General features: G+C 37.5%; 1 long non-coding RNA gene across 1 annotated transcript; it reads right to left on the bottom strand.

Moving 5' to 3' along the window:
• Window positions 1-19002: 19002 nt before the first annotated feature.
• On the bottom strand, window positions 19003-21038 carry LOC124312346. The gene is made up of 4 exons (XR_006910477.1): window positions 20476-21038; window positions 20266-20389; window positions 19927-20207; window positions 19003-19867 (listed from the first exon to the last, which is right to left on the bottom strand). It is a non-coding gene; the product is annotated as an uncharacterized LOC124312346 (long non-coding RNA).
• Window positions 21039-25941: the final 4903 nt, after the last annotated feature.

The following is a 25941-nucleotide window of genomic DNA, read 5'->3' as shown; positions in this document are numbered from 1 at the left end:
ATTACATCGTTTTATAATATTTTACTTTCAAATGCGTTCTGGTAATGGTGCCGGTCTTGGCAAAGGTGCATTTTGGATATCAACGAGTCTCCTGTTTATACCTTATTTTGGCATATTTGTAGCCTTAACAGAGGCGACATTGCTGAGTGAGGTGATGTTATTGCCGGTCATGGGAGTATTGAAATTAACGTGCATAGTCAACTTCTTTTAGAAACTTAAATTCGAGAGGTAATTTTCCTTCTTTACTTAATGACTGGATACACTAAAAGTTTATTTCATTCAGATTAACAAGAAGACGATGACTGCACCATATCAACGTTTTCCCTTTTCATTGTCTGAGAAAAGGAGATTAAAAAAAGAAAAGAAAATTGTATTTCTTATTTTTAACAAACCATACCTCATATTAACCGCGCTTTGCTACTATAGAAATACTTGTTGTATTTATGCGTGTTTGTACTTTGTAGGCGTCACGCACAAATACAAACATATAGCTGCAATTTTTTGGTTATTTAAAATTTAAATTTCAAATGGAGAATGGGACGAATAGGAGGGAGGAGGACGTATGAAAAAAGGGGACCCACGTTTCTTCTTCTCCCCCATTCGTCCCTTTCTCCCTCTTCTCCCAGTTCTTCTCTAAAAAAACGTAAACAACGCGTTCAAATCATTTTTAACAATATACGGGAATTCAAAAAAATAAATAAATTACATAAAAAAATTCCCTGTTCAATTCCCTATTTCACTGTTGTAACAGAGTTTTACCATTATAAACTAGAGTAAAACTAAAGACTAAAATCTAAGGGACCCTCCCAAAACCAGTAAGAACTCCACATCGTTCAAAGTGAATGTTTACATAATATGGCCGCCGCGAGGTTGCCATGGCGTGGGGTACGTGTCATTGGTTTGCTCTATTGAACCCGGGAATACTGGGCTGTAGTCAGATGCTGATGAGCTGTGCCATTCTAGTTATATTATAAAATCTTAACAATCATACGCTATTTGATGATGGGCGTTAGGACTTAGAAATTTTTCCGAATGCCCAAACATCACTTTCAATTCGCTTCCTACCACCCACCAAAAATTAATTCACTTAACATGATGTGAGCCATTTGGCGACACACTCGATACATAGATATGCTTAGCCAACTATATCGACGGACAAACCAAATGTATAGGGCATTCCACGCACCGTATACGGTAACTATATGCTAACTATATATGTTAGCGTATGTTTGGGCATTTACGCCAAAATTTCACACTTTAAGTATGCTAAAATCCTTACTATAATTTGAAAGTACTGTTCAGTGTCCAGTACATAATAAAAAAGTGCAGAGTTTCAATTAGCTTTTGCAGTAAAATTTTCTTTCCTTTGCGATCATAGTAATGGCTCGTCAACAAGCAAAAGACATCGTGTCGAAGTTGTCGATTATTATGAAATTTTCTGGTCTCATTTCAGCCTTTTAGACAACGGTAGGCAACGTTTTCCGATCACGGCACGTCGTCTGACAAAATTTGTTCATGACCAACATCAACGCACGAAAGTGATCTTTTTGCAAAGGACAGTTTTGCGAGAAAAAAAATAATAGTTACGAATATCTTGATGTCCAACATTTTTCTAAGAACCGTGTTAGCTGCAGCTTACTGTTGCAATTATAAACATACTTCATGTCGTCCATGAGCTGGAAATGATCTTCAAATTTGCTGTTCCCCAATGAGATGGCTGCGGTTTTGTCGGCATCGCCCATGTTGTTGACCAAAACAATGTCGCAGAATTTGTTCAATTGCTGAAACACGTTAATCTTCTTCGTGTAAATTTTCCCCGATTTATTGAAATCAATGTCAGTCGGTGCAAGTTTAACTAAGTTTGCAGTTGCCTGAATTAGATCCAGTAGCTTTCATTGAAAATGCTAATTATCCATAAATTAATGTAATTATTATACAGCCACTTCGTAAATAAAACTATTCCAATTGCGGGATGTTATTCGTCTATTGTGACGTTTTGCTCTCTCACATAAATATCTCTGGTCTGTTCGTTTTTTTATTTTTGCTCCTTCGCGACACTTCGAAAATTTCGAAGAAATCATCTGTTCCCGGCCAAATAAAATTTGAAGTATTATTACTACCTATCCCTCATGGTCTTGATACAATTTAACTTGGCTTATCTGTATAGGGCTGTTCCGACGAACCGGGTCCCATAAAACACAATCCAGAGCCCTGTAATACTCTACACTTCATATTTACGGGGTAAAATTCCCTAGAAAACTACTGGTCCAGTATAAAGAATGATTGTACAGAGTTGTTATTGGCTTTTAACATTCCAGGATATATCAGGGTTGTGGATATTTTGTATAAATCTTCTGGGTACGAAAGTCGAATCCTACGTAGACAATTCCTCCAATTGAAACTTCTCCCATGTGCCAAGTCAATCTTTAAAATGCTTCTTTCTCCAGTCTACTGCCGAATTCATCAAAAACCGTTTAAAATCCCTAAGAAGAAAAAGAAAGATGGAGTCCAGAGGGAAAATAGAAATCATGTTGATCTTTAAAACTAGCAATGGTGTAGATAACTGGGAAAGTGGCGTCTGTGAAGAAAACTTTGACTAACTCCGGGAAAGTAAGGCGGTGGTACACTGGATCAAATTTAGTTTCACTGTTAAGTTCGCAGCCCCTATAGCTCCCAAGTCCGGAAATGACATTCAAAATTTGTCTAGAAAGAGGGTCACAGACGAAAGAAGTTAATTCGTCTGAATAGACTTTTTCTTGGAATTGAAAACGTTCACTTCGATGTTGGATCAATGGTTGGAGAAATTCTTCAAAATTTTAAGGCTTTCCTTTACCAGCAAAAATAATTACCACCAAAGGCAAGGAATCAAGCGAGTTTGTTATTTGACAAAGTATTGGTCATAAGTTGACGGAATTCGTGAAGATAAAAGTACCATCAACGTTAAATTTTGATACTGGTAATAAAAATGCTACAGTCAATCAAGCCTTTCTTCAACTTTGACAAAAGAAATTTTTAAAAGAGAAATTATGGAATGATTCGTTACGGACTGGGGTGTTTGTCGTTAGAATGTTAGTCCTTGGGCCAATTGGTGTTTTTTGCTCCAGTGCTACTACTAATCTGGCAATAACTCCAAGGACGCTAAGCTAGTTTTTTTCTTACATATTGTAATGCATGTCCACCAACTCACCTTTTCTTGAGCAGTCTCCTCCCCATCTTACCCTGGAAACAAGTCATTTACTTTCTCTCATTTCATTACGCTCATCTTGCGTTGGTTATCGTCTTGACTTTGTTTGTCGTACAAAACCCCACCCAATGCAGTCCCTTGACAGTCAATACCAGTTTTTTCAGGCAGTCTAGTTTTTGCTAAGCAAGAAAAAGCTTCTCACAATATAATGAGGCAAGTTCTTTCAAAATGTCCTCTTTGCTTGAAATATGCTGGAGAAGGTTTTCACTATTGACTTTATTATGGACCTCAGAGTCGGCAGTTTCAGAAGTTACTGTAATATCAAGAGCATTACCAGTATTATCAGTCCTAGCATTGTTCATCTGGTTGCCAACATTAACTTAAAGTCTTTGGCCAGCATCTGTATTAGTGGGTTGTCTATTTTCGTTTCTGTGAATTGAATTGTTAAAAATGAAGCCTTGACCTGTATTGTACACATTAGTGCAATTCCTTGTAACTTGAAACTGTAGTGACAGTTCAACAAAAGTTTGACAACTGGCTTCTTTTGTAGTTGTCAACAATTTCGTGGTATGGCGACAATCGCCCAATTTAACAAATGCCCCCTCGGGTTTGTTACTGTTGCCCCCAAAACTATAGCCCCCTTAACTAGTACCCACCTATCTAATTACCCCCCAAAAATAACAATTCCCCCCCCCCTACTTCAATTTTGGATAAAATAAAGTAAATAATAGCCTATAAATGAGTTTAAATCAAGTAATCAAGTTATTCGATGTACAACAAAAACAACATTTAAAAAATTATCCGACATTATTCACTATTGGCCCATTTTTGTGGTAGGATTAGGGTACAAATTTAGATGTGTTTTGTTAAACGAAACTCAGTGTCTTCCCCAGGTATGATCCAATCTTAAATGCCTATGTTAGATATTCAATGCGAACTGTTTCTGAATTAACACCAAATATCAATATTGGCAAACATTGATTTCTGTCTGAGGCGTAGAGAAAACCTGTATGTCATCAATTTTTCAATAACGAGCCCTTCGGCTACATGACGGAGATATTGTAGCTGAAAAAAAAACACATCAAACCGCAGCTGCGTCGTCCATTTTTCCCGCCTATGATGACGAACGAAAATATAAACATTGTTGGCGTATTTGACCCCATTGCCTTCGCTTGTGACATCCAGCCGGACAGACTCCTAAAAATAGAAAAATAATCCATTCTGGCCTTCCAATTATAATTTGAAAATGATGTAAGGCCAGTTGGCGACGCCCGCGAACGACGACGGAAGACAGAAGAATTAAAGTCAAGGAGCATGTTTTCAGTCGCTTCTGAGGAGAGAGGAGAGCGTGATCCCATCGCCAACTGGTCTGGTCGTTTCTTTATTGTTTTGCGCATAGTTGTTTCGTTGGCCCGTCTAATCGTGAGATGAGAGGCAACCCAGCGTGAATCGACGCGTCCATATGATGATGGTCATCAATGGGTGCAAGGTGCGTCTTTATCGCCCAGGATAAAACTCTTTCTCCCCTCACCTCCCCATAGCCAACTGGACAAATCATTTGGATTTATTCCCAATTGATCAGATCGGGCAAGTCGGAACAATCGTTGGCCAATCATCAGGATCGCCAATTAAGTCGAGAACAAAAAAAAACGGGAAATTTAAATCAAAGAATTTTTTAAAATTGGCGCCGTGTCGTCCCATTCATCCCCAGAAGATTCAAAACACAAAAGATCACGGATTGTTTATTTATTCGACTATTACGGATCTACACAACATCCGCTTTCATTTTCAATTCCGCCCGTCTTCTTCTTCTTTAGTGTGTCTCTTAAATCCATTTTGAAATTAAATCTGTAGGCGGAAGGAGAAGAGACCCATCCAACTTCTCGACATTGATTTCTTGTTGTTTCCAGCGACGGATTAGATCCAGCAGGGGTTCCATCTCTAAAAAGTGACACATGTGTTATTACGCGGTGGTATGACGTGGTGGTGGTAAGATGAAGCAGCAGCCGGAGGAGAACGCAAGAAGACCCGGACAAACGCGTCCGGAAGAGGCCAGCAAATGCGGACCGTCCTGGACACGGTGACTGTTGCTCTCGTCAAATTGTTGCTACTCTTAGTCGTGGCCTTGATCACGATCCAGTGCTGCCAGATGCTTTATTTGGCCTCATCAGGGCGTCGGCAAGTGCGGCGTTCATCGTCGTCGCTGGGTTACCAGTACCAACAATATCGGTAGTGGGAGCCAACGCTAGTGGGTCGTCCCCTTCCGGTCGGGTCGTCAGAACCAAATACGGCAACTTGCGCGGATTCATTCTTCCAACCGACATCATGTCCCAGCAGAGTTCAGGTAGGATTGATCCCCTTCTATATAGAGGAACATCCGTCAGGAGTCTATAGAGAGATGGCGCGGGATCTTGTGAATAGCTAATGAGCCAACCTCCGCAAATTTCTGATTGAACAGGAAACGACAACAACAACCATCGCAGTATAAAAGAGCGACTCCTGCAGGATCCAGCAGCAACAATAATGTCAAGGTCTTTCTGGGAATCCCGTACGCGGCAGCACCGATTGGTTCGCTGCGTTACCTGCCACCGGCCAGTCCCGGACCTTGGGGTCCGTCCATTCGACCGGCCACTTTCCTGCCGCCGGCCTATCCACAGCAGCAAATGCCAAAGCGATACCACCGCTATTCAACAGGAAAGGATTTCTTGACGCTATGCACACAGTTTGCATTTCGGTTGAGGGAGGACAATAAGTTCCCGCTTGTATGTTTTGTTAGTCAATGTATGGAATAGAGCTTTTCTTATAAGATGTCGGGGGGCTTCAAAAGCAACGTCATCAATCCAGTCTCCAATACAACCCAGCGGGATTAATGGCAGTGATCTAACCGGCCCACACATGTCGAAGAAAACCGTAATATGAATTAATGATCCTTTGCTAATGAGACTGACAGACATACAAATAAAAACTAACACAGAATTCAGTGTAGACGTGTTTCAGTTTTTGTTTCTTCTGTCTGTTATTTTCACCTTAAGTTATTTAGAAAAATCCGGAGCATCAGAGATCTGTTTAGTGGAAAGAATGATGTCAAAAAATTTTATATATTACAACGACAATAAAGGTACGCGCGCTCAAGAGCGGAGAGCACCGAAGCTGAATAGATCATTTGTAATAATGGGGGGAAATTATTATGTATTATGTACCAGAGGAAAAGAGCAAGCTTTTTTTATATCCAATTTTATTACTCAACTTTGACATTACAGGAAAACAAAGTTCTTTGACATTATTATCAGTGGTCATCAATAAATTCTTCTTTTTCATTCAACAATCGATGTGTTCGAGAAATAATATGATCCAGTTGTTGAACCAGGGCCCGTCGAGTTTGAATAATTTCTTCGATGGTAGTCGCCACGTTGGTGGTTGGGGCGGCGACGGCTGGTGGATCGGGTTCGGAAACGGAATCTTATGAGTCAGATCAAATGGCCTTGTAATTGAACGTAGTGAACGGTGCCCTGCACGTTGGGCATTCCAACTTCGTTTTAGTTCATTCCAAAAGACATTCATAACAAAAGATGTTGCCGCATGTAAGTCGAGATTTTTTATTGTGTGCGCCAAGACTGGATGGAAAAAATGGAGCACTGTTCATCATCAAAGTTTGGAATGCTTGAATTCATTTCTCTTTTTCAATCAAGGTTAGTAGCGCCAGTTTTGCGATGTGAATGGCGTCTGAACTTTGCTGACTTATATATATAGACCTTGTGTTGTCCAAGTCTTACCAGCAGTGGACATTATTGGGTTGCGAGTAACCTGAGCGGGCTGAGCCCCGGTCAAATCCGGGGAACTTTGGTCTAGCGTAAAGTCGGACTGTTTTGCTATTCGCTTTCCTGTAGCTTAATAGCACGATCTGCCCATACAGTGCTGGTCCACTTAGAGAATCGCCCTATCATAGAACCATTCCGGTTATAGAACTGAAATGGCTCTGCCGTGTTTCATCGCCACCCAGGGCGCATAAAAAACTTCATGGTACTTTTACCGGCGGGAATTTAATAAATAGAATCAACGGAATGGCGGGATTATTAAATTAATAAGAGGTTAGGTAAGAAAAGTCAGACAGCCGCCTAAAAGAATGACAAAATTAATCAGTCTGTGTTGTCTCTCCTGCCATCACAATGGGGAAAACTGTGCCGAATCAAGCTAGAAAACCTCGAAATTGTTTATCTCTTAAAGAGAAGTGCAGGGCTATTGAACTTTTAAAAGATAAAAAGAGTGAACAGTTTATTGCGACCCTTCTTGGAGTTTCAAAATCTCAAATTCATAGATTAAGTGTGAACAAGGAAAACGTTCAGAAATGTTTCGATGAAAATGTGTTTTTGGAATCGAAGAAAAAGCTGGTGAATCAGTCTCGCAATCCAGAGTTGGACGATGCAGTTTCAGGTGGTTTAAAGAGATAAGAAACCCAAGTTCGAAGTGCAAACCATTGTCACTTTCTCGTGCCGACATTCAAGCCCGTGCTTCTCACGAAGCCAAATTGAAACGAAGCGATTGAATCCCCCGTAGATTGCGGTGGGATCAAGTGCTTGGATATGGAATCACCCGATTATAGAACCGCGCACAGGCCGGTTCTATAACTGGACCACCACTGTAATAGATTTTATAGTGGGAAATCTGCCCAGTGAGTACCTTACTTGAAGATTTCGTTATCACGGCGATGCTATTGACATCTGGTGGTGATGCAAATCTTGTTGTTGCGTCATGGTTGGGACATCAAAGATTGCGTCATCTTGGTGACGCTATAGACATCTGGTGGTGATTTGTTTCGGCATGTTTGGGCAGTGACTTGACTGACCAATCACAGCGTGTTCGCATTGGGACATGGATAAGCTCCTCACCCTTGTGACATAAATAAACTCCTTCCCCAAAATGTTCGTGACATTATCCGTGACAGACACAGGCTCCTCCCCCAAAGGCTTGTTATTTTATTATATATTATTTTATTATATATTCTTTTATTATATATGAATAAGACCAAAGTAGGAGTAATTATTATCTATAGTTATTATAGTTATAGTATTATACTTCGAGTTGAGTATCTCAAAACTAGACCTGACATGCATTGAAATAAAAATAAGCAACAAATACGGAATTTGAAGTTCCTACGTTAACAAATCTTAACAGTAATTGCGTTGGTAGTGTGGGAGAGTAGATGAGAAACGATAAACTTTACGGCAAGTTTTGTGAGAATTACGCATTTTTTCTATGGCATAATCCCGTTCCTTCACCCTACAGTTTGACCTACACATTGATGTTGAAAAAACTCCAAATCCTATCATGTTTACTAATCCTGATATTTATGGTTTCATCCTGGTATACGTTAACAAGATGAAGGCGGGATACGACGAAACGGAAGTAGTTCGTGCATTTTGTGGGCTTGCAAGCGAGTTTTACAAAACGGAAGTATATGTGTTGAAAAATTTTAATATTTCAACATATCTTTAATTGTCACCCATTTTAAAAGGTGATAAGAAGATCCTGAAATGCGTTGCCGAAGTGGCAATAATGGTCTTTTACAGAGGTAGCACAAAAAAAAATTTCGACGTGTTTTCAATGTTTCAAAATGTCCTATTTTGTGGTGTTGTTTATCTACATTCTCTAAACGTTATGCCATTATTTACACTCTTCCCGAGGAGAATTTTTTCGTAGCGAAACGCGATTGCAATACTTTTTTATGGAACCTCTTGGTTGTGACGCATACCACGGAATGCATTATTATTGCATTCTAGAACACCTTGTTTGTGTTTTTGTCTTCATAAATGGATGAATTTTTGCAAATGCAACTAAAACTCATTTCAAAATGCGTTTTTTATTTATTTATTTTGCATTTGAATTTAATTTAATCACGCATCAAAGTTTTCCTTATACAGTCATGCCTGTAAGTTTCTTGACCAGGCAAATTGCTCTATATCATTGTATTTTAAATTGACGGAAGGTATACCAAAAAGCACACCTTTCCCCCTTTTTACATTCATTTTTCGCTTTTCCATTCTCTTCCTCCCTTCCTTTCTCTCTTTCATTTTTCCCACCAGAATGAACCAAAATTAGAGGAAGATTGTGCTTCCTAAGCTATAGCTTCCATCAAGTTTAATTAAAATGACATAGAGCAGTTTGCCTGCTCAAGAAACTTATATAAACAACTTTTACTCGTCTATTTTCTTCTTATATCTATTCTCAAAACATCTTTTTAAAATACATTTTCGTACACATGTATTGAAGTTAGAAGCAGCATTTTATTAACTGGCAGATATACTAACTGACAAACACTAGAAGAGGAACTGACTGAGCAACACTGACATAGATGCAGAATGAGATACTCACTGATTCTTAAAGCTCTCTGTAGTTTTCAAGCGCTTACACAATTGATATTTTTCACTGCTTTACTATCTATATTACTTCATTTTTTTCAAGTTTCCCCACATTGCCTTCTTCGTCTCCATGGCCTGCCAAACCGGGAATATATACTGATTTCTGATAGTTAAATTGTTGAACTCTTCTGGCAGCCTGGACACTCCATCCCTTTGGAGATTTGGATCAGCTTTTTGTGATGCTCCAAGACATTAGTCATGACAACTGTAAAGTGAAGAGAAAGTAATAAGAATTTACACAAACGAATAACTAAAAATCTGAGTAATAACTAGCAAACAGACTAAAAGAGGGCTTCATAACTACGTGCAGAACTAGTGACACGAATTGTAGATCCATTGTCACCAACAATAGATCCAGTTTCACCATGTAGAGATTCATCGTCACGATTTGAAATATTGGTCGCATCATTTAAAGATCCAGAGAATTCATCATCAACAGCTGTCAGAGAAGAATGGCTTTACGAACCAAATGTTCCGTCAGAATGGGAAACTGGCTTCTGTCTTTGAAAATCCGGTAATTTTTTCTTGGGCGTTGACTCCTGAAATGGGAATGGGTGGATTGTGAAATTCCTCTTGAAGGCGACAGTTTGCTGAAGTACAAATCGCTGAAAGAACTGGAATCTTCTTAAATTGAAAACAAGTGTATTTGTTAATCGAGCTTATCACCAAATATAAGAAACCCTATTTTTCAGTAAAATAAACACTGACCTAACGGTTAAGTGGGAATCTCTCATGATTCAAAACTATTGTGGTCGGCTTTCGTGGTTTCTGCCAAGCAATTTGCAATTTTTCGAATTTCGTATGTTCCTTCCTCGTAAGAGACTAGTTGTGAATAAAAAGAGATGAAAATATTACCAAAATGCAAATAATTAAAATATTACTTGGTCTGCATTCAGTCACATCCATGATCTCGTACTCTACAAACATCACGTCAGGATGTCTTCTTTTTTTCCACATACACCAACGTCCAGTACCATGGATACATATCGTTAACATAAAAATATGGTCTTGGATACAGGAAAATCCTGAAGTCGCTGTCTACCCAATGTTCTGGTACCATGTGAACGAGTTTTACTTTTACTCCAAAAGACCTATTTGATAAAGTCAAAACCAGATGGAAAGACAAACTGGCGGCTACTAAACCACACGGAAGGCCAATCATTAGATAGTTGCCTTTAAATTTATATTCGTAAAACCGCATGACTGACTAAAGAATAAAATAACAACTTATCAATCAAAAAGCACGAATTTACCAGCACAAAATTTGAAAAAAGGATAATGAAAAGAAAAATTACTTACTTCGTTCACTACTATTGGTACTGAGGAACTCGTACCGTCGTAGTTCGCAATAGTGAATGTGGTCTCATCAGCAGCACGTCAATCACTAAATGAAATAAAAAAGCCTCAGTCAGCTCTACAAGATGGCTATGGGCAACTACCCACACGGTGTGGGCCACACCCATTTCTTATTTGGGCACAATTCGATAACCGATGATTATTACAATTAAATTCGCTTTATAGCCACTCAGATCCCAGACAAGTATGCAACGCATTCAAAAAATTTTATCGCGGTAAGCGATAAAAAACAAAGCATATCTCTTGTCCAAATATTTTATATACCTCTAAGGCCGTTAATTCAAGCTTTATAGGCTCCTGTTCCTTTTCAGCACTTGGTGAACTAAGCCTAAATGCCTGCCCCTTTTTGTCGCACTATCCCACATGCTCAATGAAGCTGTTGTCGTGAATCGTGCTTCAACAGACTGGTGTGGAAAAGACAGAATATCTCAAATCTCATTTATCTCAAAAATGAGATAAAGCGTATTTCTACAAATGAATAATACGAAGTTACGGAAATTAAAGATGAAGATTATTTCTGTTGACGATAAGGTCTAAGCCAAGAGGAACAGGCTTGGTTTCCCTGATTCGATGCAATTGAAATGAAATTTGCTATGCCAACATCCGAAAGCTACCTTCTGAAATCATCACACCATCATCGATGATGGCTAAAGTTTCCAACTGCTGTGATGGCCATAAGGGTATGGTTCTCGAATTCTTGCCACTTTCTCCTTCAACGGATACTTGAAATGAAATAAACAATTAGATTTCAATTTTCGAGGTGAATAATGGGTGACAGTTACTTTGAGAGCAGCGCTAACGGAACACACTGGAAAGAAGGGTTAGGTATGAGGCTATCGGTCGATCGGCGATTAATGTCCGCTTTATAAATTGAAACAAACTGAATATGAACAGGGCTTCATTGGACTAACATGTAAACGCAGTGAAGCCAATAACCTTTCATTGACGCACTGGACGAGATGGCTGAGACTGCTAGAGTGGGTGAATTTGTATAAAGGATGATGTTCGAGAAAGTTATCTTTGAAACGCATGGTTATCGAAGAGCCAGCTGCCATCGCACTGATTTTAGCTGGAAATATAATCTGTTCGCCTATTCCACCAATTCTAAAATTGGAGCAGAAAATGGGCTTTTCTTAAATTCAGGACGACAGCTGGCTTGGCAAGTAGAGATTCGTCGTCCGTAACTCATCCACCTATCGAAAAGTTCCTCTACCCAGATACGGAGCAGCTGGGAAATTCTAATATACATGAATTGGAACAGGGTTAAAAATAATAGATGAATGTACTATTCGAATTTCGATTTTCATCTTTCATCGAACTGACCATGAGAAATGGATTCCCTGAAGACGAGGCAGATTTGCTCGAAAAAATAAAGACCAAGGTAAACTGTTGGCTCTTAGATTCGATTGCTTCTTCACAAGACCAGTTTTTGAATTGGTGAACTCGTGCTAGAACATTAAGCAGTTTCTGTGTTAATCTGAGAATGAATTAGCATTTCATATCGGTATGAGCAACATGAATGAAGCTAAAATCCAAACCTGCTATTCAGGATGATAATCAAACATCAATTGTTCACAACTGGGACTGGTTGAATCAATGAGTAATAGGAAAACCTCACATTACAGTTACCATTTTTTTAAGCATTGGAAGTGAGACTGCAGATTGGAGAGATAATCTTCAATAGAAGAAGTACATTTTCCCACTCCGAAAACATTCTCATCCCTTTTAAATGCTCAAATATATTTATGCTAATAAAAATTACGCAAAAAATTAACCATTAAGTACGATAATACCTAAATGACATTTCATATAGCAAAATTCTAAAGCATTGGAAACCAAAAAAACAATGATGGATGGTTGGTGGAAAACAGTGTGTGGATATCAAAACGCACACCAGAGGGGTCAAATACAAAACAGAATAACCCAGAGGGTTTGGTTTTCATATTTTTTTAACTAAAATAATGATTCCCAGGTAAAACTGTGTACTTTGATATTTTCCAGTGTGAAAGGTTTCTTCGTGATTTTTTTTGTTTTTGTTGGTAGACGATGTTGTCACGATATTTCCCGGTGGTTTCAAGTTAATATTGCTAAATGTACAAGAATACAGCACTATTTTTTGTGTTTTAATCGTGTAATGTTAATTTCCATTCTCTTCACACTTAATTACTACGGTTTAGACATGTTTTAAAATAATATTTCTGGCTGTAAAATCCAAAATAAATTACATTTATGGTACAATCATGTGCCGTGTATTTATATTCTCTTTGGACATCTGTACTTATGGCTTATGGTGTTAACACAAACTGTGTTTTTTTTTCCCACGAGAACAAGTAATAAAACAAGTCATATTATCGCGTCATGTCAGATTGTGGTTATACGTAATTCCTAAGCTCTTCAAGTATTTAACAATGATATTTATGTGATTTATAATATAAATACATCGTAAAAGTAACAACTAATTCTTTGTACATTTTATTTTATACTTTTGAATTGATCACATATTAGACGAGTGGAGTGATAATGTAGAACAGAAAATTTATTCACTGCCACCACACAGAAAGTGTGCCTGTCACTTGTTAAACCTCATTGCGACTGTCGATTGTTAGACTGCTCTCAAACGCGATTCATATATTCATCACTTAATAATCGATCGACTTTTGCCAAGCTCCAGACTCTCTTTAATAAACAAAGTCGTAGTACTTTGGCTTCTGAAAAAACAAAATAACTTTTAGGTTACCATTTTACAATAACCCAAAAAGAATCCAGACTCAGCTGTTTCTTTTGATGGGTGTTCAATTGTCATTCCAAACGCGACACGCTGGAATGCTTTATTTGAGTCTGTCGACCAAGTAATCAAACTACTCGACGCCAATGGAAATATTGAACAACAAGAGAAAATGCCAGAAAACCTTAATTTACTTTGTGAGAATCATGGGATCGGAGATTTTAAATCACAGGAAATTTTGTTTATGCAAGAATATGTATCCCTTATGCAGCCCATTGCTATAGCGTTAGATTTTTTACAGGGCGAAACTGGAAACCAAGTCACAGATGGTCATTTAATACCTGCCATAGTTGTTATCAAAGGAAAAATGCAATAGCTTAGGAATTCAAAGAAGCTTATTGTTTGCGAGCCACTAGCAGATACTTCGCTTAAGGGTATAGAAAAAAGATTCAATAATTACTTTTTCTCTTATGAACTTCGACTTGCTTCCGTCATTCACCCAAAACTTAAATTCAATTGGTGGTCAGATGGATACTCTTCAGAATAAGAAATTGATGCCAGTAAAACTAGTTTCATCGCTGAATTAAAAAGAAAAATAGAAATCATGATCTAGGCTGATACCAAAGCGATTTCAGGTGCGACTAATAATATAATTTGCTAGATGTAAGCCCGATTGACCCTGAAGATTTTTTTTTCGCCTCTTAAACCTATCTCCAGCCAACTGCCCATTTTTTTTCCTGCGGATGATGAAATCAGTAGGTTTTTTCAATCCAAAACTACTTATGATCTCACATGCCTCGATTCTTCTTTTCCCTATATCCGCAAATTATTGATTCAATTCAATACTGGTTTGCTGTGAAGCGCCGCAGTAGAACGGCTTTTCTCTCTTGGTGGCAGAGTCTTAACTTGTTTGCGTACGCAACTGAGTGACCAACGTTTTGAATCGCTGGTTTTTCTTAGATCAAATGCTTGCCTTTTCTAGATTAGAGTTGTATTCATTCATGAAAAAATAAATTTTGAATGAATAGTTTGTAACTTTATAGTCTAAATATGTTTCCAAAATATCGGTACCGGTATCGGTATCGGTATCGCGATACTTTCGAAAATCAGTACCGGTAACGGTATCGACGATAGAAAAAAAACGAGTATCGGTATCTATGTCGCCGGTATTATTTTGAAGTATCGTTAACAACCCTGTTTTTTTCTTTAATTCAAAAACAGAAACGAATAGAAAAAACTTTTTGACCGGCAAAATTAAGCATTTTTTATCAAACCTTTTCTTGCTTTCGTTTTTGTGTCATTAATCATAACTCCTAGTGTAAAGGTGCGCCAAGTAGATAAGTGAATATTTTTAGCTGTAGAATAGTTTTAACAGCAGTATCTACTAAGAAACACTTTTGACTTAAAAAGGGCTTGTTGAAAGAACAGTTATTTTTCTTACTATGTCACTCACCTCTGTAGCAACTTTGTTTCCAATATATATATTTTTTGTTTCTACTTTATTGATTTATGACAAAATTGTCTGCTCGTCAAGTTCAACCCTTTCTGCACTAATAATGGCTTCAGTAAGACCATAACAAGAGCCTTATGCACTGAACCCTGAGAGAGAGGCTGAAATGCTTGAAGTGTGGCAGCTTCCATTGACCAGGCGGCAATCACAACGGAATTTTTTTTAATTGCAGAAGCAGTTACGGAATTAAATTTCAGGAATGCTACAGCGCACATTAGAGCAGCATACACTCCAAATCAGCAAGAAGTTGACCGGGGTATAAATATGTCTGTAAATCCCATTTCTATTCACTTAATTACAAAATTACAATAAACATAAAATTCTAATTGTAATTATTTTTTAGACTACGACATCGGTCGTACATCTAATCAATCAAATGTTTATGTATCACTTAAACATCTTCGTTTCATATCTACTTTCAGATACCACAAAAAAAGAATTTAAAGTAGCGGTCGACTTGTTTGTTCCTATCGATGGTTGCAAGCTATTCAAAGGTAGGGCCAAATCATGTTTCGAAGAAAAAAGAAACGTCCTTGATGCTTAGACAAATTGGGATAGAAGAAAGCACTAGATGTCTTTCAATAATATTTATTATAATATAATAAGACGAAAATGGATTACTAGTACCTTGGCCTAAAAGGATTAGGACATTCAGGCCATTGGCCGGGATTTTCAAGCCTTCGGCTTGAATATCCCTGACCAGAATGTCCCTGACCCCCAATATCGATGGCTAAAATTATCTTATGGATACTTACTAAAGATGGATAAAAGCTACGACATGTCAAATTTTATTGTGGTGTTTTCTCCTTTCTATTCAGTAGACGAATTCAAAAGGTACCACTACTTGGGGCAATGAAACAACATCATCAGCATCCTCTTGTTCTTCTTAAATCGATGGTGCAAATTGAGAAGACCGGCCAGGCATAGCATTAGCAGTCTTAAAGTTTGCTCTTGCTGAATTTATAACTATTTACGAATTCTATCTTCAAAAACCAAAGTTGAATTTCTTGTTGTAGATGTGCATAATACCCGCAATCTAAATTCAAATAATCGACTTCATATTGATTCAGTTGCTGTTAAAAGTCGTAACGAATCTGAACTCGGTTGATTCCGTAACCGTTGCGCATTTAAGTTGCTTGCCTTGAAAGAATTTCACCTAAAAAATGTAAGTTACTTACAATTACTATTCGAAGCGCTTCTGCCTCGACCACACTGTTCAGCGCTGAACGTTTTCATCATCAATTGGAAAGTTCTTCAATGGTATGCGTTCCCTCCCTTCTCACTTATTCTCCGTCTCACAGTGAAAGTCAAACGGGACCAAGCGGATCTGATCCTTATTGTCCCACCATGACCGTCGCAAGCATGGTTTCCCATCCTCCTGCAACATTCAGCGCATTTTCAAACCGGACGCTTATTTTATCCACCCGTCCAAAATGGAACCACACCCCTCCTCCAGTCCGACAGATTTCTGCATTCACAGCCATCCTCCGGAGGTAATCCAGAGTAGATTCCTAAGTCATAGAACTCCATGGAATGTTATTCTCAATAGCCTGTAATCTAGACTTCAATAGCCACTTCACGGCAAAATATGCCCACGCTGAATATAATGCCTGGAATTCTCATTAATGATGTGTTAATAGAAGAATTTGCCACATCATCAAGTACGATTTTTGGAGGAAATTGGGAAGCTGCAATGGAGCTATGAAGTTGCTGTTCAAATGTTATCTCATTTCGAAGATACCTCTCGCCAATCTCTTCTTGAAAAAATTGTTTTGAGAGATGATTGTGGAGTGAAAATTCCTGGGGAATCGAAAAAATTGTTGGAACAGGGGCTTTATCACTGAAACCCCAAGCATTTCTGGGTTTTCTGCGTTTATGATGTATTTCAGAATCTGGGAACTCAATTAACCGAGCCCTCCATCAAAAAGATTCGTCCAGAATCCTACCAGCAACAGCAACCTCCTCGAGTGGCAGGTGCATAGTGCAATTTTACCTAGTTCACACCAGGAGTAGACAAAAAACACAGCGTATTTAACCATTTAATATAGTATCCAGCCTTAAAGTACGAGTGATAGTCAAATGTTGTCAACTGGTTGACTTTATTCATGACATGTTCAACAGCAATATAGCAAACTTGTATAGAAAATATATCCACTGCCATGCTAGCTCCCTCTCTTGGAAATTTTCTCAGGGGCTATTCCCAAAATAGCGACTCGATAGCACAGACAACAGATATTGGTCTCAGTTAGGAGGAGCCAGTGGACACATTTGACGCGGTAATTTGCAGAAGAGCTTTATATAGTTCTGAGCACGCCCATGGCCATGGGTAAGCACAGTAAATTTGCTTCGGGCGTATCAAGGTTGTAAGCCCTCAATTTGGATCACGTCTGCTTAGACGAGATTCTCACTAGATTTTTTAGGAAATTGAAAATTTTGTGAGTTACTGAGTGCTATTTATAAACAACTCTTTTTGAATCTAAAGAATGAAACCATTTTAGAACACTAATGGTAATTGCCGAACAAAGAAGGGTGATAGGTCTTGCGATTTTAACTGAAATTATTCAGCAGAATGTTGACGACGACGACATTATTTCTCAAGAAATAAATGCGTCTAATTTTGCAATACATGTTGTGAATTCAGATAACAGGGAAGGTCCCAGAGAATTTTCAGGAATTGAAGATTATGTTGAATACGTAATTACAGGATATACTGATCCTTATTTTAAAAAGCATTTCAGAATGTCTAGGCAAAGTTTTGAGGTAAGGCAAGAAAATATTTCAAATGATGTGTTTTAATTAAAATGTTTTGTTGCAGAACTTATCTCGTAAAATGGGAACACACTTTAGCGGAATAGAATGACGAAGGCGTTTGCCAGTGCGAACCAAATTACTACTGACTATATGGACACTAGGGATTTCGGAGTCTTTTAGGGGTATTGGAGACAGATTTGGTGTGCAGATGGGTATGTTCAAAGTTAGTATAATGATATAGCTGCTGTGTTAGGGACTTGACAGGAAAATAAGATTTATGCTAACTGCATCATTAACTTGGAATTTATAGGAAATGCCCATTTCATTTTTTTGACAGTCGTCAGGTCTTTAAGTGAAAACTCAGAAAATTTTATAAAATGGCCAGCCAGACGTGATTACGCTGCCATTTCACAACAATTTTCGTTCCCATTCTCTATAGGTAGGCTATAATATTTTAGATTATTTCCCTTGTTCATGTAGCACTTACATAAATTTGCTAAATATTTAGGCAACATTGACGGAACTTCCAAAAGAATTCGTCAGCAACTTCGCCAAAGTCACGCGTACGCTAATAGAAAAAAAATTTTGTGCAGTTACACTTCAAGCAGTCTGTAAGCCTAATCGGGAATTCATTGATGTTTCTACTGGTTATCTTTCGTCTATGCACGATGCAAATGTTTTTGTCCATAGCAATATTGGTCAGAATTTAACGAGACTACTAGCCGGGACGCGGTATTAATTGTTAGCAGATTCAGCATATCTACGCGAATAATGAAACCGTACCAAAATAATGGTGGAATTTCCTGTGTGAGTTCACATTTATATTTTTTGTTTAGGGAAATTTACTTAATGCTGAAAATAATTTTAATTTAGAGGCAGAAAAATTTCAACAAATCATCATTCAGAAATCGGTCAGCTATTGAACGTGCGTTTGCACTGTTGAATGGAAAATAGAGACGACTTCGCTATCTAGATATGTTGCTTTTGAACAGGATACCGGACGTCATAATTACTTCCTGCTGTCTTCAAAATATGTGCATTCAACTGGGAGATGTAGATGAGGATGTACACGCTGAGGAGGAAGAAGATGATGCTGGTGAAGAGGATGGAAATTGTGACGAACGTGGTACGGCTGCTGGAAAAAGACAAATCATATCATATCTTTTGATGTAATTTTGTGTGAGTAGTGAATCCGTCCGTTTTTGTATATCATTATTGTCTAATCAGAAAATGAAATCAAATCGAAGTATGAACAAACGCAGTGTATTAATTTCTTATTTCTCAGACCACTTTTCAATAATAGAAGTTAAACGGTCAAAAGTTGCAGTTTTTTTACTTGACTACGTGCGATGTCCTTGAGAACATCGACACGTTCTTTCTCAATGGCCACCAACTCTGTCTTCCAATTTGAAGAATTATTAACTGCTGGAGCCTTCTTTATGGGACCACCATCACCGACCTTGGCAACGTCATTCAACTCAATGGCTGGGTCGTCCCCAAATATAAGATTAATTTTTTTGGTCCATCTCCAATTGGAATTAGCCTTCGCGCATGGACGTTTCATCTTGCGCCAATTCTTTTTCAGGTTATCAATTTTTTTCGAGAGTTGAAAACATGACTTTCCGGTTGCCACTATTTCAGGAATTTTCGAAATCTAAATAACAAAATGGCTGTAAATAAGGCTAAAAAATTATTATAAAGTTATTTTTTTAATTTTTTCCAGATGCGGAGCTTAACCGCGTAAGGCTCGTCAAATTGTGGCTTAAAATTTTGATTCACGTCCAAGAGTTTAGAAACTTCTTTGGTGGTCCACTTTCCAGGATCACCACCACCCTCGTCCGACCCGGAATCTTCTATGGCCAAATTAGGATCAGAATCCTGTTCGCCAGCCTCAGGAATTTCTTCGTTTTCCTTGTCAGGTACGTCTACAAAAAACAGGTAAATATCAGGCACACAACTTTCACGCAGATTAATGAACAAGTACCAACAGCAGTTGATGAGGAAGGTTTCGGCTCGTTCTCAGCATAGTCCATTCTTCTCTTTTTGAATGGTTGAGTCGGCCTTTTTCTCTCTTGTTTTTTTTAGGTGCGGATCGTTTACTTTTAACAGGAGGCTTGGGTAAAACTTTAATTACTCCGTTATAAACCTGCACACGTGATGCAGCGCCAAAACGACGCTTGGCTCCACAACCAGATTGGGCAACCTGCTCGTCACCTGACGATTCTACTTCACATTCCGTTTGGTCTTCTTGAAAATAAAATAAATCTACATAAATGTTATTTGAAATAAACCAAATGAAATATACAGCAAACTTCAGACTTACTCGTCTTTTTTAATATCTAATTCTTCTTGCCTCTTTCTTTCTTCTTCGACCCTCTTTCTGTGTTCTTCCATGTTGAGGAAATATTGATACGCCTTAGCATTAAGATCAGCTTTGCATTGGGCATCTGAAAGAAATGAACACACGTGCGTAACACGCCAAGGGAAAAATTAAATCACCACAAAGATAGTCAGAAAATTAAAATTACTTTACCTTTTTCATATTTGGTTTTTATCTCCTCCGTCACACGAAGGTATACAATGCCACCACAAGGAAAAGAATATTTCAAAACGTTGGATCCATTCCCAAAAACTTCATTTTCAGACATGATTCACTCTCACTTTCTCCTGTGAACGCTTTTTACAAACTTAAGAAGGAAACGCTTTAACCCTGAAAAGATTTTAGTGCCCAAACCTCTGAATTCAATATTTTGCTTAATGATCTCCATAGCTTTCTATCCCCACCTTCTCAACAGATTTTTGTTTTGTTTTTCTAAATAAAAATCATTTAACGTGCTTCGCGTCCGCTGTGTCGTCTGCTACAGCATACATAAAACTCAGTTGAGATCCATTTTCCCCTCTGATCCAAGATGAGGGCTTACAAACTTGATAAGCCCTTCGTCTCCTTTTTTCAACCCCAGGCTTTCACACATTGTTCGTCTGCTTCTGAGACGAAGCTAATCACTGTTATCTCTGCTCGATAGTGAAAACGGAGCTAAAATATCGATATTAACACCCTACCTCCGCGCGCCTTACTCACAACATGGGAATTGGGAAGAAATGGTAACTTCAAATTTTATTCATGAACTTTTTTTTATTGATAGATTTTTCTTAGTAAAAACCCTACTCGGAAACATTTCTGTAAACTGTTTTTAAATGTACAATTTAAAGATGAGTCCATCACTCAAGGAGGCCGGATTTTATGGTTTTGGGGGTTTTCATTTTTTGTGAAACGGTAACTAGGCATCACATCCAGTCCCCGAATCAACTATTTTATTCAGAATTTTATGGAAACCCAAATAGTGAAATTCTTGATTTTCTACATGCAAAAGTTGTTTTAGTTATTTAAGAAAAACTAAGGTGGTCCACCAGAAATTGTAGTTTTTTTTAACATAAGTGTTCGATTAAACCAGACCGTTTAAAAAAAATTAATTTTTCAGAATGAAATATTTTGCCCCCTTCTACAGATATCTCGTCCTGTTTTTTTTTATCTGTGCTTCATTAACAGAGTAAATAACGATTAAAAATATAGAAAATTTGTTTAACGATTTTCATCATCAATCGACTTCATTTCGCCACGTCATCTAGCGACCAATTTTTGAAAAGGCAAGAAAAAATTCTTCTCGGCTAATTGTTTCAAAAAAATAACATATCATAAATTGCCATATGTAATTGTTAATTAAAATTTTTAGAAGATTTTAGATTCCTACCAAAAACGTGAACGATTGGTTATCTAACAAAGGCCTGATGGATTACTCCAGAAATATTAGAGCACCATCTGTTGTTTTGCTATTGTGTTAAAAAAAACAGCGCTAGATGGCGTGAAAACAAACGCTACCGCACGGTACTGAGAACTAACGTGGTAGCGCGCGGTAACGCTAGTACGGGGTAGAAAGTTTATCACGGTGATAAAGCCTTGAAGTTTATTAATAAGAAGAGGAAGCCAACAGAAGCCGAATCTTGATGCTGACCAATCTAGAATTGAAGAACAAAATTGCTCGTTTAAAATGCCCCTAATGTCAACAAATTTGTTGTCATTTGAGAGATTAACAATTAAAGAAAAAGGTTAATTTTGACACAAAATTAGGAAAAAATGAAGGCTTACAGTGTTTTGTTGATGTAAGAAAGAAAAACTTGCGAACAAAAATATTGAACTATGAGATTCCAACTCACAGGACCCTAGCTCTTTTGTAAGGAACCAAATTTCTCTTTGCTTAGGGCTAGGCATTTCCTCCGCTGTCTGTATTGTTCGGAGGTAGCCTATAGAGTTTTTTAAAAACACAAATAAAAAATTTCTTACAATGTTAAACTAGCTACTTGTAAAATCGATGGACAGAAAATAGCATTGCTTGTTGGAATGAAATTAAAAGAAGTCTTATATTACGGAGAGTGGAATGTAATCAAAAAAATAAATATTAATCCAATTTATCTGGAATTTTGGATGGGGTAAGGGGTCGGATCAGTGGATCAGCATATTTTTTTATTAATTTAAAAAAGAACCTTTGGCCATTTTCCAACCCCTTCTCAAGTGGGATAAGCGTTCGTCCAATGCCATCCTTGTAAAGAAAAAAAGCACTCAAAAATTGAAACCAGTGTAACTTAAGACAAAATCTGCATTAAAAAATATTTCAGGGACTTAAGAGAAGAAGAATGATAATTTTTAAAAAAGGAAACAAATTCATATGCGCGAATGCGAAAAAATAGGGCAAAAAACTGGAGATGTCGAAAGTGGAGTGGTCTCCCCTTCCTACTTCAAAGGTATCAAGTATTAGCATGGCTAACATAAAAATCCTTGCATTAGCCTGGTGCAAATCGAAACCAGAATCCAAAAATAACCCTTTTCCTAGTAAATTGCATTCTTCAAAGTTTCCGGTGAATGTTCATTTTTTTGGCATCATGGAATTAACTTCCTTCAAATTAATGTGGGCACGAGGTAAAATTTTAGTTTAGACTTTATCATTTTCTTAAGAATCTTGCCTGTACAAAGACAAAGTCACTCGAAGAATAAAAATGGCGAGATCATTTATGAATGGAAACTTATATTTCTTCTTTGCATCATTTGTGCCGTGATTGTCAACTATCATCTGGTAGGCAAACATCAGAATGTTCGAATGGCATTATATTTTCTTTCTTCGTATATGAGTGACGTATTTAGTTTTGATTTCACAGAGTTTTTTTGTAATTCGATGAGCGTCAAGTGCACGACATTGTCTCATAGCTTCTTTGGCTTTAAAATTTTCTCATAATATTAAGTTCTGAAGAGTTCTTCAAAGTAAAGAGATAATTAAAAAACATGGGAATGATCCAATCGTCACTTTTTCCAGCAAACAAGTGATGCCAATTTTTAGAAGTTAGAGACTTATGAAAGCAATCATATTACTTTAAAATACGCTTGCAGACATGAAATTGTTCATTGATCGTACAGCGAAAGCTCCGCTGTTTCAATAATTATTTGATAAATTCTCAAGGATCGTCAACTTTTGTCTAGGTATGGTTTCTAGATAAGGCTGGTGCAAATCAAAACTAGAATTCAAAAGTAACTAATTTCCTAGTAAATTGCATTCTTCATAGTTTCCAGTTGATGTGCATGGCAATTAGGGCATTAACTTCTTCCAAAGATGTGATATAGCAATTTTTGGAGAAAATGATAAATTAATCAACAATTACAAGTCGGTATCATCTTTTTGGACCCCGTCTTCCCCATTTCTGCTTCCATCGTCATTGTTCTTCAATGCATACCTTGGACAGTGATGTAACCAATTATTGTTCTTCGATTCCGCTGCATCTCTGGTTTTCTTTTCTCGTCTTAATTTGTGCACTTAACAAACTTCGTTTGAAACAGGAAAAATATTTAAAAAATCGTTGACCGATTTGGTTACAGGAAAATAGAAGATAGCAGAAACAACTTCCACACTCGTAGGTGATGATTTCGATGGCAATCTATAACGATCTTCTTATCGTTCATCCCTCATCATTCACCTCATCAAATAAACTCCCCCTTGGGAAAGTGAGAATGAATTGTCGAGCAAGCTTATTACTGGTTCCATATAATCAACAGAACTACCTGAAACAGAAGAAATCAACGATAACTATCGAATAGAACCCATTTTCTTGACAAAGGAGGTCTATGAAGAACAGAAAGAGGAAAATGTAATCTCAAAAGCTGAAATATGGGTTACTAAAATAAAGTGGGAACTGTTCCACAACATTTGCACTGCGAGGTTTCCGAGGCGACTAAATTTCGATACTGTCACTGTATGAATTTGTTTCTCTGGTTAACATAGTACCAATCAACTAGAAATTTGCTTCAAAACAACCATCCACTGATGTAAACGTACGTGGTGCTGGTCGTCAAGTAAATTTAGTATTCCATTTCACAAAAAATCATCCATTATACGATAAAAAAAACATTATAATATTTTATCGTTTGCAATGTTATTGTTAATTTTTTACAAATAAATAAACTGATTAAATAATTACACACCATATATAGGTACTCACTAACAAAATGTCTTTATTTAAAAATCTAAATTTCTATGCTTGTGGGGAAACTCCCAAAAATGCCAGTGGCTAAATCCAAGATACTTTAACGGGGGTAATTCGATTGCTGTACAGTTTTCTTCTGTTTCTTCGAAGAAGGAGGAAAGGAAACGAAGAACGCCTGCTGAAAACAGGTACAGTGGAGGAAAGAATAGGAGGCGAAAAAGTCGAGGACCAGAGAGAAGACGAGGAAGAAGGCAAAGAAATAGTAGCAGAACACCGAAAGAGAAGCAGAAGACGAGAAAAAAACTAAGGAAGCAGGAGCAGAAAACAAAAAGCCAACGAGGAAAAGAAGAACAAGATTCCTACTGGATGACCAGAACGTAGGACACACGAGGAAGAAACAGAAGACGAAGGAAAAGAAGACGAAGGACGCCTAAGAAAGCAAAATTCCAACTGAAATAAACTGGAGTTTGAGCTGTTTGTGGTGTAACCCTGTATCGAGCCATGCTGGATTGAAAGCAGAAGAACACTTTCTTGTAAAATTTTCTTTCTCTTTGTTGAATATATCAAAGTCACACGTAGACAGGAGATACACGATAAATTATTTCAAAATCACCGTATCTTGGAAAATTTGACCCACACTTTTCGACACTTAGTTCAACGTGGCTAGATAAAAAATTTGAACACTTTGTTCGTCACTTTTGTCAATGAGGAAAGCCATCGTCTCTTCCGTCACGTTACGCGTTGCTAGATTTTCGATATTAAATTTCCGTTATGCATTAGAAGGAAAATTCAAAAATATTTTCGATTAATAAGGAATGCACAATGCTTTGCATTTAATTGCTGAAATTGGCTTTCTGACACTACACTTTCTACATTTTAGAAGTTTCTACTGAATAAATATAAAGTCTTGAAGATTGAAGTGGCTTAGGAAGTAAGTCAGTTTTTTGCAAGTTCAATTGTTCTCCAACGTTGACGACTGCGTTATGGTGCTCGATTATATTTGCGATTTTAGCTACGCATTCATATTAAAAAATCACGCAGCTGTTGGCGTCATCAAATATCAAAAACATTGATTTAAAATGGATTTCTTTGTACTGTTTTCCGGCTATGTACTTATAATGGGCCCACTAGTATGTTTAATTTTCAATAGAGTTTTTCCAGTTACCATCTGGTTAGAATATGAATCAAATGAGTTTCTTGCTCATACATACGCCTAACAATTTGAGCTAGAAAGCATTCGTGTTTTCGAACCATTCCCTTCATTATCTTCATGTTGTTTTCAAAAGTAAATGAACTGTAGCAGTCCAGTGCTGCCAATCTAATTACATCGTCAGCCAAGTGAATGAGGCAATGAACGTTGTATGAAATGAACCAATGCCCATAAAGAGATTTACATTGTTCCACAAATAGAATTAACAAATATTTGGCGTATTTGTTATATTCCGTTTCTTGACAGGCGAAGACAGAATTTTGA

This window comes from Daphnia pulicaria, chromosome 1, assembly GCF_021234035.1.
Source record: "Daphnia pulicaria isolate SC F1-1A chromosome 1, SC_F0-13Bv2, whole genome shotgun sequence".
Lineage (NCBI taxonomy): Eukaryota > Metazoa > Arthropoda > Branchiopoda > Diplostraca > Daphniidae > Daphnia > Daphnia pulicaria.
This window is presented reverse-complemented; position numbering and strand designations above follow the sequence as displayed.